The sequence below is a fragment of the Loxodonta africana genome, chromosome 1, assembly GCF_030014295.1.
Source record: "Loxodonta africana isolate mLoxAfr1 chromosome 1, mLoxAfr1.hap2, whole genome shotgun sequence".
NCBI classification, from domain to species: domain Eukaryota; kingdom Metazoa; phylum Chordata; class Mammalia; order Proboscidea; family Elephantidae; genus Loxodonta; species Loxodonta africana.
In genome coordinates, this window is record NC_087342.1 from 1,494,373 (window position 1) to 1,511,127 (window position 16,755).

At 43.0% G+C, this 16,755-nt stretch overlaps 1 long non-coding RNA gene across 6 annotated transcripts in view; it reads right to left on the minus strand.

The window, feature by feature from the left end:
• The window catches only part of LOC111751451 (uncharacterized), a 116,528-nt gene extending 112,428 nt beyond the window's left edge, over positions 1 to 4,100 (minus strand). The window contains exon 1 of one of the 6 annotated variants that reach the window (XR_010319843.1): positions 1,698 to 4,081. This is a non-coding gene — a long non-coding RNA (uncharacterized LOC111751451). Of the gene's footprint in view, positions 1 to 1,697 lie in introns of all 6 variants that reach the window. The other 5 variants (XR_010319788.1, XR_010319795.1, XR_010319723.1 and 2 more) reach the window with 5 other exon arrangements.
• Between the last annotated feature and the right edge of the window lie 12,655 nt (positions 4,101 to 16,755).

Below are 16,755 nucleotides of genomic sequence, written 5' to 3' on the forward strand. Positions count from 1 at the left end.
TGATCTGATGTGATTATTCTGTGTGTTGTAAATCCCAACCTCATGATGTTAAAGAAGCAAGATTAGAGGCAGTTATGTTAATGACGCAGGACTCAATCTACAGGATTAGGTTGTATCTTGAGTCGATCTCTTTTGAGATATGAAAGGGAGAAACAAGTAGAGAAGAAGGGGGCCTCCTACCACCAAGAATGAAGAACAGGAGTGGATCACGTCGTTTGGACCCAGGGCCCCTGCACTGAGAAGCTTCTAGACCAGGAGAAGATTGATGACAAGGACTTTCCCCAGGGTGAGAAAGCCTTCCCCTGGGGCTGGTGCCCTGAATTTGGACTACTAGCCTCCTAAACTTTGAGAGAATAAATTCCTCTTTGTTAAAGCCATCCATCCAATTGTGGTATTTCTGTTATAGCAGCACTAGATAACTAAGACAAAGTCCAAATATGCATTTTGATTGTACAAAAGGAATTTCACAAGAAGAAGCAAATGGAAAGATGTCTCTGAGGGTGAACATAGTCTTTCAGTGGAATTTTTTTTTTTTCAAATACATTCTTAAAATTGCTAAACACACATCGGAAACAGGCTGCTAACCCATTAGGAGTGAAGAATGGCTAAAAATAAAAAAGAAGAAGTAGTTCAAGAAATGACCAGTCTACATGCCAAGGTCACTCTTACCCATAACAGAATAAGAAAGTCCCTCCTGTCCACAAATATTTCCCCACCCACCTAGCCACTCACCCAGCCACCCACTATCTTCTGTTTCCACATCACATTGCCTTAATTTACTATGCTTAGGGCTGCAGCAAATTTATAAGTCACTATATGAAAAGAGTGGCATATAGGTCAATGATAAACACTTTTTTTTGTGTGTATATAACCATTACTAAGAGGGAAAAACTCTGATGTAATGACCAGTTAAGTTTCGCTGGGTTGGAGGTTGTCTTAAATTGGGTTCTCCCAGAAGCAGCTGCTGAGACTATGATTTAAGTGATGGTAGTTTATTTGAAACCAGATCCCCGGAAGCACTGGTAGAAGAGTAGGGAAGTGAAATAGGGAAAAGAGAAAAGGGTGTGATCATAAGCGATTTACTGTTTACTGTCGTGGCATCTGGGGCTTACCCCAAGAGGGACCTCTAAGACCTTGTGCATCTCAGAGTTTTCTCAGCCAAAGAGTAAGGAGCTGGGGTATTTATCCAGCAACTCCTGTTCATCATTGGTTAAGGGATGCTCTCAGGGGCATGATCTCCCTAAGCATGAATGGTGTTCCTCTTTGTGCAGTTGAGCAGCTCGGGTCTCAGGGTCTTGAAGCAGAAAACCACCAGCGTGGAAGAGATTGGTGAGAGCTAAGGGGTATGAGTGGGGCACAGTGATGTCTGCTGCAGTCCACCCTTGGCATCAGTCAGGTCCCCTGGGGCCCTACATTAAATAGACTCAGTCTTGCCCCTGACTCTTCAAGGTGGTGATTGGCCAGAATTTCAAAAGAGTGAGCGAGATAGAAAGAAAGACAATGGAAGGTTAATGGGATACACCACAGTCTCCACCGCTGCAGTTGGGCCCAAGGCCATAATCAATAACTAACTTCTTCGCAGCCTCGTTTTAACCACCTCCCAGTCACCCCGTTAGAAGGCACAGGTGGTTCAGTAGCTGAATTCTCACCTTGGTTGGAAACCCGGCCAATGCACTTCATGAATGGCCACTACCCACCTGTCAGAGGAGGCTTGGGTGGTGTTACACTGTTGAAGAGGTTTCAGCAGAGCTTCCAACTGAAATGGACTAGGAAGGAAGGTCTAATAATCTCCTTTTTTATAGATCACGATGCAACCAGGCAGTGCTTGGTTCTGTTCCATGGTGCACTGGGGTCACCCTGAGTTGAGGGCCAACTGGACGGAAGCTAACACTAACAACACCCATCACGTTGGTGAGGGAGGGATCGCTGCCCTAGGGTTACAGGGATGACTATATGTATGACACCCAACCCTGGACAGATGAGACTGACCACAGTTTCTTAGTCACACACACTCACAGACCAAGGGAGAGGAACACCGCCCACCACAAGGAGTTGCGAACAGAAACAGAGGGAATAGCCGGGGACTGCGGGAGGCAGGCTTTATCATAATAGACGGTGCTGTGACCCCTGCCGGAGGCTGTGATTGGCTTGTGTGAGTAATTCCATGGAGTGGCAGAGATAAGCAGGAAGAGCACCTGGGTCTTTTGATTAGCAGGGTTGTTTCATTAGGGGATTGTATCTGAGGGAGCAGAGTAAGGAGGAGAACTTACACTGAGGCCATTGGAGGCCCACCTGGTTTCCCCCAGATGTGATGGTACCACACATAATACCAGGCCTGAATTTTAAGCCTTTACACCACACACCTGTTAACCTGTTCTGCTGGTCAGGTTGCTTTCTTGGTGTAGTAATTTAGACCTTCATTCCTGAGGAGTTGAGGTCCTGGTTGCCATGCTCTTGTCAAATTGAGATTACTCCAATTGCCTGGTCATGATTACTATCATGTATGAAATCAACCAGAAGTGCCCTGGTGAATTCCCTGGGTTCCAGGTGTTCTATTCCCTGCCCTCCTTATGCATTGGCAATCCTGCCTCCTAAGGTAATCAGGGAAACCCTGGTGGCATAGCAGTTAAGAGCTACAGCTGCTAACCATAAAGGTCAGCAGTTTAAATCCACCAGGTGCTCCTTGGAAACTACTGGGCAGTTCTACTCTGTCCTGTAGGGTCGCTATGAGTTGGACTCGATGGCAGTGGGTTTGGTTTTTGGTTTTAAGGTAATCAGGGCCAATTACAACTCCTACTGTAGTAACTCCACTCTGTCTGTGTGTTTACCACCATGAGGCGTCTAAAGTGACCAGGTGGCATTTATAACTCTCGGTTGGTGGCCCTCAAAGTGTAGCCTGAGGGGCCCTGGGGGTTCCCAAGTTTCTCAGCAGATTCATGAGGTCCACCGTTTCAACTACACATCTGAACGAATTCAGACTTTCTTCATATACTTCAACCAAAACAACATATCACAACAGGCTGAATGCTGAATCAGAGAGGAGGATCTGCCTGTCTTCTGGTAAACCAGATACTAAAGAGATGTTCAAAACGTAAACCAATCTCATTCCATATGTTTGCTTTGGACATTTTTCTTTTCATTAAAACATGTGATTAATGTTAACATGTTGTTATACGTTTATTGTTATTTTAAGGTAAAGAAATATATTTTAAAATTTCTCAGTTCTAATTACAAATATGGCAATTTTCGGTAGAGAAACTCCACAGAAATGAAACTCTTCAGCATCTGCAAAGATTGTAAGAAGGTCCTGGGACTAAAAAGTTTGAGAATCACCCACTGATTAGCCTGTAGTGGTGCGTTCACGGTGTCTCTGATATTAGTGGCCCTTCTCATTTCAGCCAAGTTTTTATGATGAATAGGTGTTGAATTTTTTCAAATGGTTTTTCTGCATATGTCAAAACAATATGATTTTTCTCCTTTACTCTGGTGGTACGGTGAATGGCATTGATTGAGCAAGTGCTACCCTCCAACCTATTTTAAAAAGGAAAATTACATAGGAGCCAGAACCCCAGTGGCCGGAGGCTCCTGCTAACCCTAAACATCCTGCACTATGTAACACTCTACTATCCAGTCTTCAAATTGTGTCACTCAAGTTCTTCTTTCGGGCATACCCCCCATCCACAAACTCAGGCCTCTCCACCCTGTCCCAGTCTTTTCTGTGAGGGCTATGAGAAGCATGTGCATTTTATAATAAATACCACGAAGTGCAGGGAGCAAGGGTACCTTGCCCAAGATGAAGCTGGGCCAGAACTCAGAAACAGGAAGCCCAGGTTGAGTGAAATTTGCAGTGGAGTGCAGTGCATTGACTCGCTGGCACCTAACAGCAACAACAACAGTGCCCTGGGTAGACACCGGGCAGGCCTGTGTGCATGACCCCACAGTGGAAAGGCAACCATCAGCTCCACAGGGGATGTCCAACATTTGAAGAACAGGTACCTGCACACAAACGTTTACAGCAGTTCTAGTCATAATTGACAAGCAACCAAGAGGCCCTTCGATGGATGAACGGTTTAAAAAAACTGTGATACACCCATACAATGGAGTGAGATTCAGCAATGAAACAAACTAGCAAGTAACAAAAAAAACAAACAAAAAAAAAACATGGAGGAAGCTTATATGCATATGCTAAGTGAAAAAAACCAGTCTGGAAAAACCATATATTATAATTTTGACTGTGACATTCTGGAAAAAGCAAAACTATAAAGACAATGAAAAGATCATCGGTTGCCAGGAGCTCAGGAGCATGTGGGGAGGATGAATAGGTGGAGCTAGAATATTTTTAGGGCAGTGAAACTTTTTACTATATTGTAATGGTGGACATACCATGTTATGTATTTGTCAAAACCCATCAGACTGTACAGAGCCCTGGTGACTCAGTGGTTAAAGCGTTCAGCTGCTAATTGAAAGAAAGGTCAGCCATTCGAACCCACCAGCTTCTCCGTGGGAGAAAGATGGCAGTCTGCTTCCGTAGAGATTTGCAGCCTTGGAAACCCTATGGGACGGTTCTACCCTGTCCTATAGGGTTGCTATGAGTCGGAATTAACTCGACGGCAGTGAGCTTTTATAGGGCTGTACGACACAAAGTGTGAGCCCTAAAGTAAACTACAGACTTTAGTTGATAACGTCGTGGTATTGTTTATTGACTGTAACAAATGTTCCACATAATGCAAGATGTTAAGAATAAAAGAAACAGTGTACAGCCGGGAGGAGGCTATATGGGAACTCTATTTTCTGCACGATTTTTCTGCAAACCTCAAACTGCTCTAAAATAAAGTCTATTTTAAAAAATAGACACTGCGTTTCTCTGGATTTTCTGTAGATCCCCTGTGTCCAATTCCTCTGGATTTATTTGAGTCATCTTGGACTTGCTACTTGTTGGAGCTGAGTAGAATACCAGAGTCCATCATTCAATTTAAGTAAGAAAATGTTTACTGAGTTTCTATTATGTGAAAGGAATTGGGTTAGGAGCTGATTACATAGGAACCAGTGACAGGCCACTGTCCACCCATGTGTTATCTAATAAAGGTGCAAGGAATTGATTCAATACACTGACGATGTATGCTGAGGGCAGAAATTATGCTATCATCCTGACAGAGATGGATTTAGCATATACGAGTAGCTTTAAGAGCAACACTGCAGTCTCCCCTAAAATCCCACTTACAGTCAAAGGGAATTCCATCATTTGCTTTGCTTTTGGTGTAAACTCATAACATCAGAGATGATATTACAGGAAGTTAGCAGAGGTAAAGATACACCAAACCTGATCCTTTGAAAAGCCTTCATGTGGTTCCTGTGGCCGGACACTCTTAAAGTGTAATGTGGAGCTCAAAAAAACTTTTCACTGTATCAAGCAATCAACATCCAAAACTGCTTCCACAAAACAATGAAGAATCTAAAGATGTGACTCAATAAAGAAGACATGTATTGCTGTACAGCTAAAAAAAACAAAAACAAAAAAACTACCACCTTTGATTTTTCTTTTTCTCCCAAGCTAGTTAGGAAGACCCTAGAAACAGGGACAGGTCCCACAGAGCTCCAAGCTCATTCCTAGTTAGGAGACGGTCCCGCCCAGTTAACATTTTCTGTCACGGCTGCAGGGCAATGGGTTTCTAATATATATGGCCTTTCTGGCCTTGGATTTATAATTCTGCCAAAAATAATTGGTTGGGCCACAGTTTGTCCTGTGATTGGTCTATTTTACACACCTTGCAGGGATTGGTGAGTTTGTTACGCAAATAAGGTACATAAACCCTTGCAGAGATTGGCTATTACTATGAAAATTAGGTGACTGTGGCCTACCCAGGGGACTAGTCAGTTTGTGGTCTTGGTGGGAAGAGTATCGTATTTTACTGAAATAACATGCACATTATACTTTTTTTTTTTTGCAAACCACACAACCCCCTGTGAGTTATTTTTGTAAGTGCGCTATGTTGTTGTTGTTGTTGTTAGGTGCCGTTGAGTCGGTTCTGACCCATAGCAACCGTATGCACAATAGAATGAAACACTGCCTGGTTCTGTGCCATCCTTACAATCGTTTTTATGCTCGAGCTCATTGTTGTAGCCACTGTGTCAATCCACCTCCTTGAGGGTCTTCCTCTTTTCCACTGACCCTGTACTCTGCCAAGCATGATGTCCTTCTCCAGGGACTCATCCCTCCTGACGACCTGTCCCAAGTATGTAAGACGCAGTCTCACCACCCTTGCTTCTAAGAAGCACTCTGGCTGTACTTCTTCTAAGACAGATTTGTTCGTTCTTTTGGCAGTCCATGGTATATTCAATATTCTTCGCCAACACCACAATTCAAAGGCATCAATTCTTCTTCAGTCTTCCTTATTCATTTTCCAGCTTTCACATGCATATGAGTCAATTGAAAATGCCATGGCTTGGGTCAGGCACATCTTAGTCTCAAGGTGACATCTTTGCTCTTCAACACTTTGAAAAGGTCCTTTGCAGCAGATTTACCCAATGCAATTTGCCTTTTGATTTCTTGACTGCTGCTTCCATGGCTGTTGATTGTGGATCCAAGTAAAATGAAATCCTTGACAACTTCAATCTTTTCTCCGTTCATCATGATCATTGGTCCAGTTGTGAGGATTTTTGTTTTCTTTATGTTGAGGTGCAATCCATACTGAAGGCTGTGGTCTTTGATCTTCACTAGTAAGTGCTTCAAGTCTTCTTCACTTTCAGCAAGCAAGGTTGTGTCATCTGCATAATGCAGGTTGTTAATGAACCTTCCTTCAGTTCTGATGCCCCGTTCTTCTTCATATAGTCCAGCTTCTCGGGTTATTTGCTCAGCATACAGGTTGAATAGATATGGTGAAAGAATACAACCCTGAAGCACACCTTTCCTGACTTTAAACCAATCAGTATCCCCTTGTTCTGTCCAAACGACTGCCTCTTGATCTATGTAAAGGTTCCTCATGAGCACAATTAAGCGTTCTGGAATCACCATTCTTCGCAGCGTTATCCACAATTTGTTATGATCCACACAGTGAAATGCCTTTGCATAGTCAATAAAACACAGGTAAACATCCTTCTGGTATTCTCTGCTTTCAGTCAGGATTCATCTGACATCAGCAATGATATCCTCGGTTCCACGTCCTCTTCTGAAAGCTGCCTGAATTTCTGGGAGTTCCCTGTCGATATACTGCTGCAGCCACTTTTGAATGATCTTCAGCAAAATTTTGCTTGTGTGTGATATTAATGATATTGTTCTATAATTTCCACATTCAGTTGGATCACCTTTCTTGCGAATAGGCATAAGTATGGATTTCTTCCAGTCAGTTGGCCAGGAAGCTGTCTTCCATATTTCTTGGCATAGACAAGTGAGCACCTCCAGTGCTGCATCCATTTGTTGAAACATCTCAATTGATATTGCATCAATTCCTGGAGCCTCGTTTTTTGCCAATACCTTCAGAGCAGCTTGGACTTCTTCCTTCAATACCATCGGTTGGTGATCATATGTTACCTCTTGAAATTGTTGAGCATCGACTAATTCTTTTTGGTATAAGGACTCTGTGTATTCCTTCGATCTTCTTTTGATGCTTCATGTGTCATTTAATATTTTCCCCCATAGAATCCTTCACTATTGCAACTCGAAGCTTGAATTTTTTCTTCAGTTCCTTCAGCTTGAGAAACACCAAGTGCGTTCTTCCCTTTTGGTTTTCCATTTCCAGCTCTTTGCACATGTCCTTATAATACTTTACTTTGTCTACCCAAACCACCCTTTGGAATCATCTGTTCAGTTCTTTTACTTCATCAATTCTTCCTTTTGCTTTAGCTGCTCGATGTTTGAGAGCAAGTTTCAGAGTCTCCTCTGACATCCATCTTGGTCTTTTCTTTCTTTCCTGTCTTTTCAATGACCTCTTGCTTTCTTCGTGTATGATGTCCTTGATGTCATTCCATAACTCGTCTGGTCTTTGGCCACTAGTGTTCAATGCATCAAATCTATTCTTGAGATGGTCTCTAAATTCAGGTGGGATATACTCAAGGTCACATTTTGGCTCTCATGGACTTGCTCTGATTTTCTTCAGTTTCAACGTGAACGTGCATATGAGCAATTGATGGTCTGTTCTACAGTTGGCCTCTGGCCTTGTTCTGACTGATGATATTGAGTTTTCCATTGTCTCTTTCCACAGATGTAGTCACTTTGATTTCTGTGTGTTCCATCTGGCGAGGTCCACGTGTATAGTCGCTGTTTATGTTGTGAAAGAAGGTATTGCAATGAAGTGCGCTATGCAAATATTTTTTTACATGTTGCTGACTTCAATTTCAATTTGTTTTTCTTTCCAATGGATTTAATGTTATTGGGATAAAACTGATCTCATGGAAGCTTCATTTAAGGTAGGTATTTTCCTTAACCAAGTGCAGCCAGTAGTGAACTGAATGGGCTCGTGATGGAAATGGGACGCCATGTTGAAACCAAAGAGTATGGATGCACAAAGAGCTGGATATTAGTAAGTAAGAAATGATTCTAGGCCTAAAACTATAAGAACAAGATGTTGTTTATATTTTATTGCTTTCATAAATCTTAAACTAAAACACGATTTTTGATAATCAGTGTCTTTAAAATCAACAAATAAAAGTCATTAGAAGAAATTCTATTTTCTTCTAAATAGAGGCCATTTTAGTTTATTCCTTCATTATCATCATCATCTGACTCTGGAAGTTGGTGGCCTACAGTGGTTCTTATTCTTATTGAAAGACCTTTCCTTTTCATGAATTTGGAGCCCTGGTGGCACAGTGGTTAAGAGCTCAGGCTGCTAACCAAAAGGTCAGCACTTGGAATCCACCAGCTGCTCCTTGAAAACTCTGTGGGGTAGTTCTTCTCCAACTTGATAACAACGGGTAACGGGTTTTTCATGAATTTAGAAATCAAGGTGAAACCTGCCTTGAAATCTGGGATTCCTCTTTCATTTGCCAGAAGCTTCACGTTGATCTGAATTGCAAAACTAGATTTTTTCCCTTTGAGAAATAATTCACTCAAGTCGTTCTTCAACTTAGGCCATTTTGTGCTCGTTTTTGTGGATTCATTTTCTCTGGCTCCTTTTTCTCTTTTCTCCACACGTGAACAGGTTACTTTTCAGCATCGAAACTCTCTGCTGCCACTCTGTTGCTTGTTTTTCCCACCCTCAAAACAACTTTCAGTTTGAAGCTGGCAGTGTAGGACTTGCATTTAATTCCTGACATGATCCTAAATGGTTCTAAGATTTATGTTTATACACTGAAAAATTTTGCACAATATAATGGATAACTGGCTGGTTCAAATAACCTACTGAAAAAGAAACCATTGCTGTCAAGCCAATTCCTAATCATAGTAGCCCCTATAGGACAGAGTAGAACCGCCCACAGGGTTTCCAAAGAGCAGTTTATGGATTCCAGCTGCTAACCTTTTGGTTAGCAGCCTTAGATCTCAAATTCAAATGTGAGGTGTACAAGAAGCAAGAGTCTTTTTATATGCTCACAAGCGTATAACTAAGGAGACTCATGATCGTTGATCAAAGACATTGTGCTAATAAGACATAATTAGACTATGAAATAAGCAGATGTAGCATACCTTATAGGAGCCCTGGTGCCACAGTGATTAAATCGATCAACTGCTAACCAAAGGTGGGCAGTTCAAAACCAGCAGTGGCTCCGCAGGAGAAAGATTTGGCAGTCTGCTTTCACAAAGAATTACAGCCTTGGGAACCCTATGGGGTCGCTATGGGTCAGAATTGACTTGATGGCAGTGAGTTTGGGTTTAACATAGCTTAATGTTTTCACTTAAGATGATCTGATAGAGTTTTCAAGTTCCACTGTTGAGCTAAGAGTGATAGTGAATCAGTTTTTCTTTGTTTACTCCTCCAATTAAAAGCCAGAGTCAGAAGACGACTGTGGTAATTATGTCGACATAGATTGAACAGAGATTCCTATTGATAGCTGTTCAATGCCATGTATGCCAGTGCAGGCTTTGCTTTGTTTATATTTCCAATTGATAGCACATGATTCATGGAGAGGCTTCAGTACGTTCAAGGTTCCGACTGATGACTCAGAAGTGATGGGGATATGATTATCAACTTAAATTAATAGAAACAAATGGACAGCTTCAATTATTAATTTTTCAATTACCAGGGTTGATCCATTACTTCTTGACCATGGCTTATATCTTTAATATACAATAATGATCAAAAGTAACAGTTTTGAACTATTGAATGAGGGCGAATGAGGCCAAAATTCACTTCTGGAAATGTCATCAGACATGCGAGGTATATGCATGGGCATGTGTTATGGATTGAATTGTGTTCCCCCAAAATGTGTGTCAACTTGGCTAGGACATGATTCCTGGTATTGTAATTGTCTACCATTTTGTCATCTAATATGATTTTCCTATGTGTTGTAAGTCCTACCTCTATGATGTTAACGAGGCGAGATTAGAAGCAGTTATGTTAATGAGGCAGGTATCAATCCACAAACTTAGATTATGTCTTAAATCAATCTCTTTTGAGATATAAAAGAGAGAAGCAAGCAGAGAGACAGGGGGACCTTGTCTTTCTGCTCGCTTCAAGAAGGCAAGAGCCAGGAGAATAGTATGTCTTTTGGACCCAGGGTCTCTGAGCTGAGAAATTCCTCGACCAGGAAAGATTGATGACAAAGACCTTCCGCCAGAGGCAACAGAGAGAGAAAGCCTTCCCCTGGAGCTGGCACCCTGAATCCAGGCTTCTAGCCTCCTAGACTGTGAGAGAATAAATTTCTCTTTGTTAAAGCCATCCACCTGTGATATTTTTGTTATAGCAGCACTAGATATCTAAGACAGAGCACTATGCCAGAACTTTTTTTTACGTAATTTTATCATTTCCTGGCATTATATGTGTGCATTATTTTTGTGGGCACGCTATTTGCAAAAAATATGGTAGGCTCACATAATGGCCAGTCCCACAGAAGTTGAGGGGACCTCACTACCATTAAGAAGAAGAAGAGCCTAGAGTGGACCACTTTCTTTGGATCCTAGGTCCTTATGCTGAGAACTTCCTAGACCCAGAAGACAGCTGTACCACTGGAGATGGCATGAACCAGCACTAAGATGGCGCAAGGAGACATGAGACAGAACAAAGAGACCAGCAAAATAAGGCTGTGGTGGGCTTCCCAGCCCAGACAAGAGCAGAGCTGAGTGCCTTCAGGCAGGAGGGTTGCTGGCAGAGTGAGATGCCTCTGGGCACTTGTTGGGCAAGTTAAAGAGCTGTAACACCTGCCTGAGAAGAGAGGGGCCTGCTTGCAGGCACAGCTGAGAAGAAGCTGACAGCTGCCTTGGTTGGAAGCTATCCAGATTGGAGAACTATGCCTTGTCTCCTGAGTTGTATCTTGTTACCTACAAGTTGCTCCTGATCCTCAGTTGTATAGCCTGTTACCTCTCTAATAAACTACATAATCATGAGTGCGGTCTGGGAGTTCTGTGTGGCCATTGCAACAAATTATCAACCCAACAGAGAAGTAGAGAGTGCTGTGGGAGCGACAGCTGGTGTCAGAATTGGTAAAAGGGTTGAAGAGTGAAGATACGTCTGACCTCCACCTCATGGGAATCATCTTTATGCTGATGGTGATTCGCATTATCCCCCCTGAGGTTAGACAGGTTCTGACACTACTAGATTACCATGGCTAATTCACTAAACTAAGGTCCCTAAGCCACCAGAACTCATAAGGATCAAAGTCACTGAATGAATGGGATCCAAAAAAAAAAAAAAAATTGCTGCAGAGTTGACCCCAACTCATGGTGACCCCATGTGTGTGCTCCAAAGGGTTTTCAATGGCTGGTTATTTGGAAGTAGATTGCCAGGCTAAAAATAAAAGGAGGGTACCAAATGCTTCTTTTTTTTTTTTTTTTTACCAAATGCTTCTAACTCAACTCCATACTCCATCCATTGCTCCAGGTGTGGCATTCAGAGTATTTTATCTCCGTTATTCTAAGCCCTCAGTTCAAGTGCGTGCCACTTTACAAGCAGATGCTGAATTACGTTTTCTTAATGTAATGACCTCTGAAGGATAGTTTATATTTTTATGCATGTATATTCCTCAATTTTGCAAGAAACATTGCAAAATGTTAAAACTCCTTGTAGTCCTAGAAGACTAAATATTTACAAGGGAGGCTTGTGCAAAGAGTGTGTTCTACCACCATTCTGCTGGCACAGGCTGCAACTTGAGATCAGAGCCCAGGACCTCCTGGTTTGGGGAAGGAGGTAACTAGCTGACTATAGGCTTCCCAACAGGAAAAGAAAAGAAACAGAGAGAGAAAGAGGGGGAGAGAGAGAAAAAATGTCTTTTGAATTAGATAAATCATGTCTGGCCTGATTCAAGACCCCATTTGCCAAAGCAGCCAGAGCCAGGGCCAGGTGTTTCAGAGACAGGAATCAGAATGGACGTGCCCATAAAGAAGGACTAGATTGTAATTCCAGCTTATAACTGCATTTCCAGGCACAGGAGAAGGACAGGCTGGTTGGTTTCCCCTGCTGTTGCCATGTCCAGCATTCTTCTAGCCCACATCAATGCTTAATTGGTTATATTTAATCCTGAGGACATAAATTCCACTAGCTGATTATACCCCTACAGAACGGCTCTCTGTGGGAACTCCAGCCTAGCATTACACCAGAATGGAAACTACCTTGTAGTTTTCACTTCTACGGCAATGCATCTCTCTCCTCTCCACCTCCCCAAAAGTAAGTCTCCTAATGTCTTCCCAGGCTTCTTTATAATCTTGTCTTTGATCTTCTTTCATATGGTGAAAAGCTTCCAAGTTGTCACCTGGAGATTTCATTACTCAGGATTGTTTGTCCCTAAGGTCTCGAGAAATGGGAGACTTACCCATCAGACTACCCTGACAACCGCCCCCTTCTAGGGCACCCTCCAAACATTCCCATGGTGTCTGCGGCTACAGCAGTGTTTCCTGTGCACGTGATACTGCAGCTTTGTTATTTGCTTAATAAAATTTGGCAGCTTGTGTTCCCAAATGCCTAGTTTCCTCAGGACACATTCCATATGCTCTGTGTCCTCAGATTTGCTTCTTAGTTTTGTCTGTGGAAAAACCAGTGATGCCCAGGCCACAAGGCATGCTCTCTGCTGCCTTTCCTTTTATGATGCCAGCCAAGAATGACCCCACAGAAGATCAGAAGAAGGCTACCAATACTTCTCTCCCAATTGCACCTTCAAGGCCAAATCAGTGCATGTAGAATAAAACTTAAAATAAAAAAACTAAAAAGCAAGCTACACCGTACAAACAATGTTGAGGGTGGGGCGGTTACATTTAACAAAATGATCATGTTCGTGTGTGCCCATTTAGTTAATCTGTATTTGCTTTATTTTCTCTCTGTGTGTTCTCATTAGTGAGTGTCATGAATGGAATTAAGTCCCCCCAAAATGTGTGTATCAATTTGGCTGGTCCTTGACTCCGGGTATTGTGTGATTTTCCTATAGATTGTAAATCTCATAGGATTTACATATTAATGATGGGGGATGGGCAACAGTTGTGTCAGTGAGATAGGACTCAATCTATAAGATTGTGTCTTGGGGCAACCTCTTTTGAGATATAAAAGACAGAAGTGAGCAGAGAGACATGGAGACATCATACCACCAAGAAAACACTGCCTGGAGCAGAGCACGTCTTTTAAACCTGGGGTCCAAGGGCAGAGAAGCTCCTAGTCTGGAGGAAGGTAGATGAGAAGGTCCACAGAGACAGAAAGCCTTCCCCTGGGGCTGATGCCCTGAATTTGAACTTTTAGCCTACTTTACTGTAAGGGGAAACCCTGGTGGCGTAGTGGTTAAATGCTACGGCTGCTAACCAAAGGTGGGCAGTTTGAATCTACCAGGTGCTCCTTGGAAACTCTATGAGGCAGTTCTACTCTGTCCCATAGGGTTGCTATGAGTTGGAATCGACTCACGGCAATGGATTTGGTTTTGTTTTTTTTTTCACTGTGAGGAAATAAACTTCCTCAGTTAAAGCCATTCACTTGTGGTATTTCTGTTATAGCAGCACTAGATGACTAAGACAGTTTGTCTTGGGATGCAAGTTTTAGAGAGTTCAGGCAAGTGTCTTCTTGGGTGAGCTTTGGATCCAGGTAGCATAAAGTCACAATTGCTTAACTCAAGTGTGAAGGCAAGAGCCATGAGAAGAATGGCCCAGAGGCCAGTGGGGGGAAATTATGAAGAAGGTAAGCTTTGAGAGCCAGCTCAGTTTCCCGTTTGCAGCCCTCTTCCTGAACGTAATCGGGCCCCTTTATAGTTCCCTTTTACACCAAGAGACAGCTGTCCTATGAACACAGCCTCCTTCAAAGATCAGAGCCTTTGGGTCACTGCTATATAGACCACTCAGTAAACAGTCTTTCATTCTAGTAACTTCCTTCCACTGAGAATTTATGTCAAGTCAAAAAAATTGAGCTAAAAAGTTCAGCTATGTTTTGTCTAAGAGGGGAGGAGAAAGAAAATGGAATTGAGCCTAAAAAGATGGCTCTGTGAGACCAAGTGAAGGCGACTACTAGAACAAGGGACTTCTCAAATAGGAGTCTTCTTGGAAAATGCTAATCCAGCTGGGTGTCCACAGGAACAAAAGCAAGAACAACCACTGACTTCTATTTTTTTTCCTGGGCTGGGTGTAGCTAATGAAGGGATGATCAACCCACCTGTTATTTAAATAGCTTCCTCTTTTAGAGTTTGTGCTTTGGAGTATTTATATCAGTAAGAATATCACCCATAGACAGAGCCTCCAGTGTTACATTGGTTGATAAACAGCCATAATTTAAAATGAGAAAACTTGGCTGTGTTCTTAGCCACCTACAGCTACAGGGCCCAGTTAAACCACATCCTTCACATGGGTTTCTTTAAATTGCACAGGGAGTGTGTGCGTGCTTCTTCGTCCTGTCTCGATCTCGGTCAGTACCTTAGAAAGGCTAAAGCTGCGGCGCCTCTTCTAACTCTCCTCATTTGGGTACTTTGGACATTTTTCTCACATTTCTTGCCACCGGGGAAACCCCACAGAGACAGTTTGGGTGAGATTGAGGGTGCCGGGGCTGGGAGGGGAACTGAAAAGTCTCACCTATGAAGAGACTACTGAGGCAAGTTTGATGAGAGAAAGCCACAGCTCCCGGATCTCCTCAGTTGCTGGGTCTGCTCAGCCCCTCATTGGTGCATGGGATGCCCAGCCCTTCCTCAGCCTCCTTCTCCTTCCTCAAAGGGGCTAAGAGGCAGCCCCAACCCTATTCATTGAGTTTTTCTCCTGCCCTGCACATCACTCCCTCCCATGACACCTTCTTATAGCATCTGCCTGCACCTGGGAACCTCCTCAATTCCCTTTGCATCTTCCATTACTCTCTGGAAGTCTCGTTTCCACATCTATGTACCTTAATTTTGGTCTGTCTTATGGCATATTTCGTTTTTAATATTCCTGTCTTGGAAGCATGTGTTACGGGTTGAGTGGCGCTGCTGGGGTGCTAGTAGTGTTCTATTTATTGAACTAGATAGTGATGACATGGTGTGTTCACTTAGATATTTTGTTGAGCTGAACACTTACGATGCATGCGCTTTTATGTACACAAGTGATATTTCAATAAAAACGTTTTGAATATTCCTATCTTCTCCACTGAGAGTCCCTGGGTGGTGGAAACGCTTAAGGGCTCAAATACTAACTGAAAAGTTGGTGGTTCTAACCTACTTAGAAGTGCCTTGGACAAAAGTTCTGGTGGCCTGCTTCCGAAAAGTCACAGCCTTGGAGCCCTCATGGAGGACACTTCTACTCTGCAGCACGTGGGGTTGCCATGAGTCAGAATCTACTCGATGCCAACCGGTGGCATCTTCTCCATTAGACTACATCCCCTGAGGACAATAGTCTCTGTATGTCCCTTAACTTACTGCAAAATCCCTGGCACTTCCAGAATCATCAGGAAGCATTTTTTTAAATGTTAGTGAGCTTTATTATAGAAGTAGCAACGTTTAGTAGAAAAACAGTGAACTAGAAATAAGGAGACCTGACTTCGGTCCTGGGTCTGTCATCATTTATCTGGACTAACTTAAGTGAGTTAGTTGACTTCCCTGTACCTCAGTTGGCACACCTATAAAATAGACTCCTCAGCAGCTTACCAACATTCTTCCAGGAATCATGAGATTATGAACATGAAACCACATAAAAAAGTGGAAGGTGCAAGACAAATGTGAGGTAGGTTTTATCAGGAGCTGCCTACTTACACCCATGTCACTCTTCCTGGGTTGGATTGCAAGAGAGTAGGGAGGGTCTTTGTGCCTGTCTTTGTGTGGTAATGATAGAAATGCTTACATGGTATGTGGTATCAGTGTAAGAGGACATCCCTTTATCCCCTAGCCTGGATCTCCAAGTCACCTCAGAGAACCTTCCTCACTCTGACCCCTGCTGGCTGTCTCGCATGATGTTTGACTCATGAGACCCCTTTTGCTCTGCCCTTGGGCCCTCATGCTGAACTCTGTCATTACCCACTCTGCAGTAGGTAGAGTCATAGCCGGCCAGGAAGCAACTGCAGTGGGCCTCACAGGTGGAAGGAAGGAGGTGAGAGAGGAGGAAAGAAAATGGGGTATGTGTAGAGGCAATAAGATTATGCAAAAGGGAGGGCCTGATCACCTCCACTCTGAGCTGAAGCTGTAAGAGAGGGGCTGCCTTGGACCGAAGGATTTTAAACTACTTGCTCAGAAGTTGACTGGTCAGTC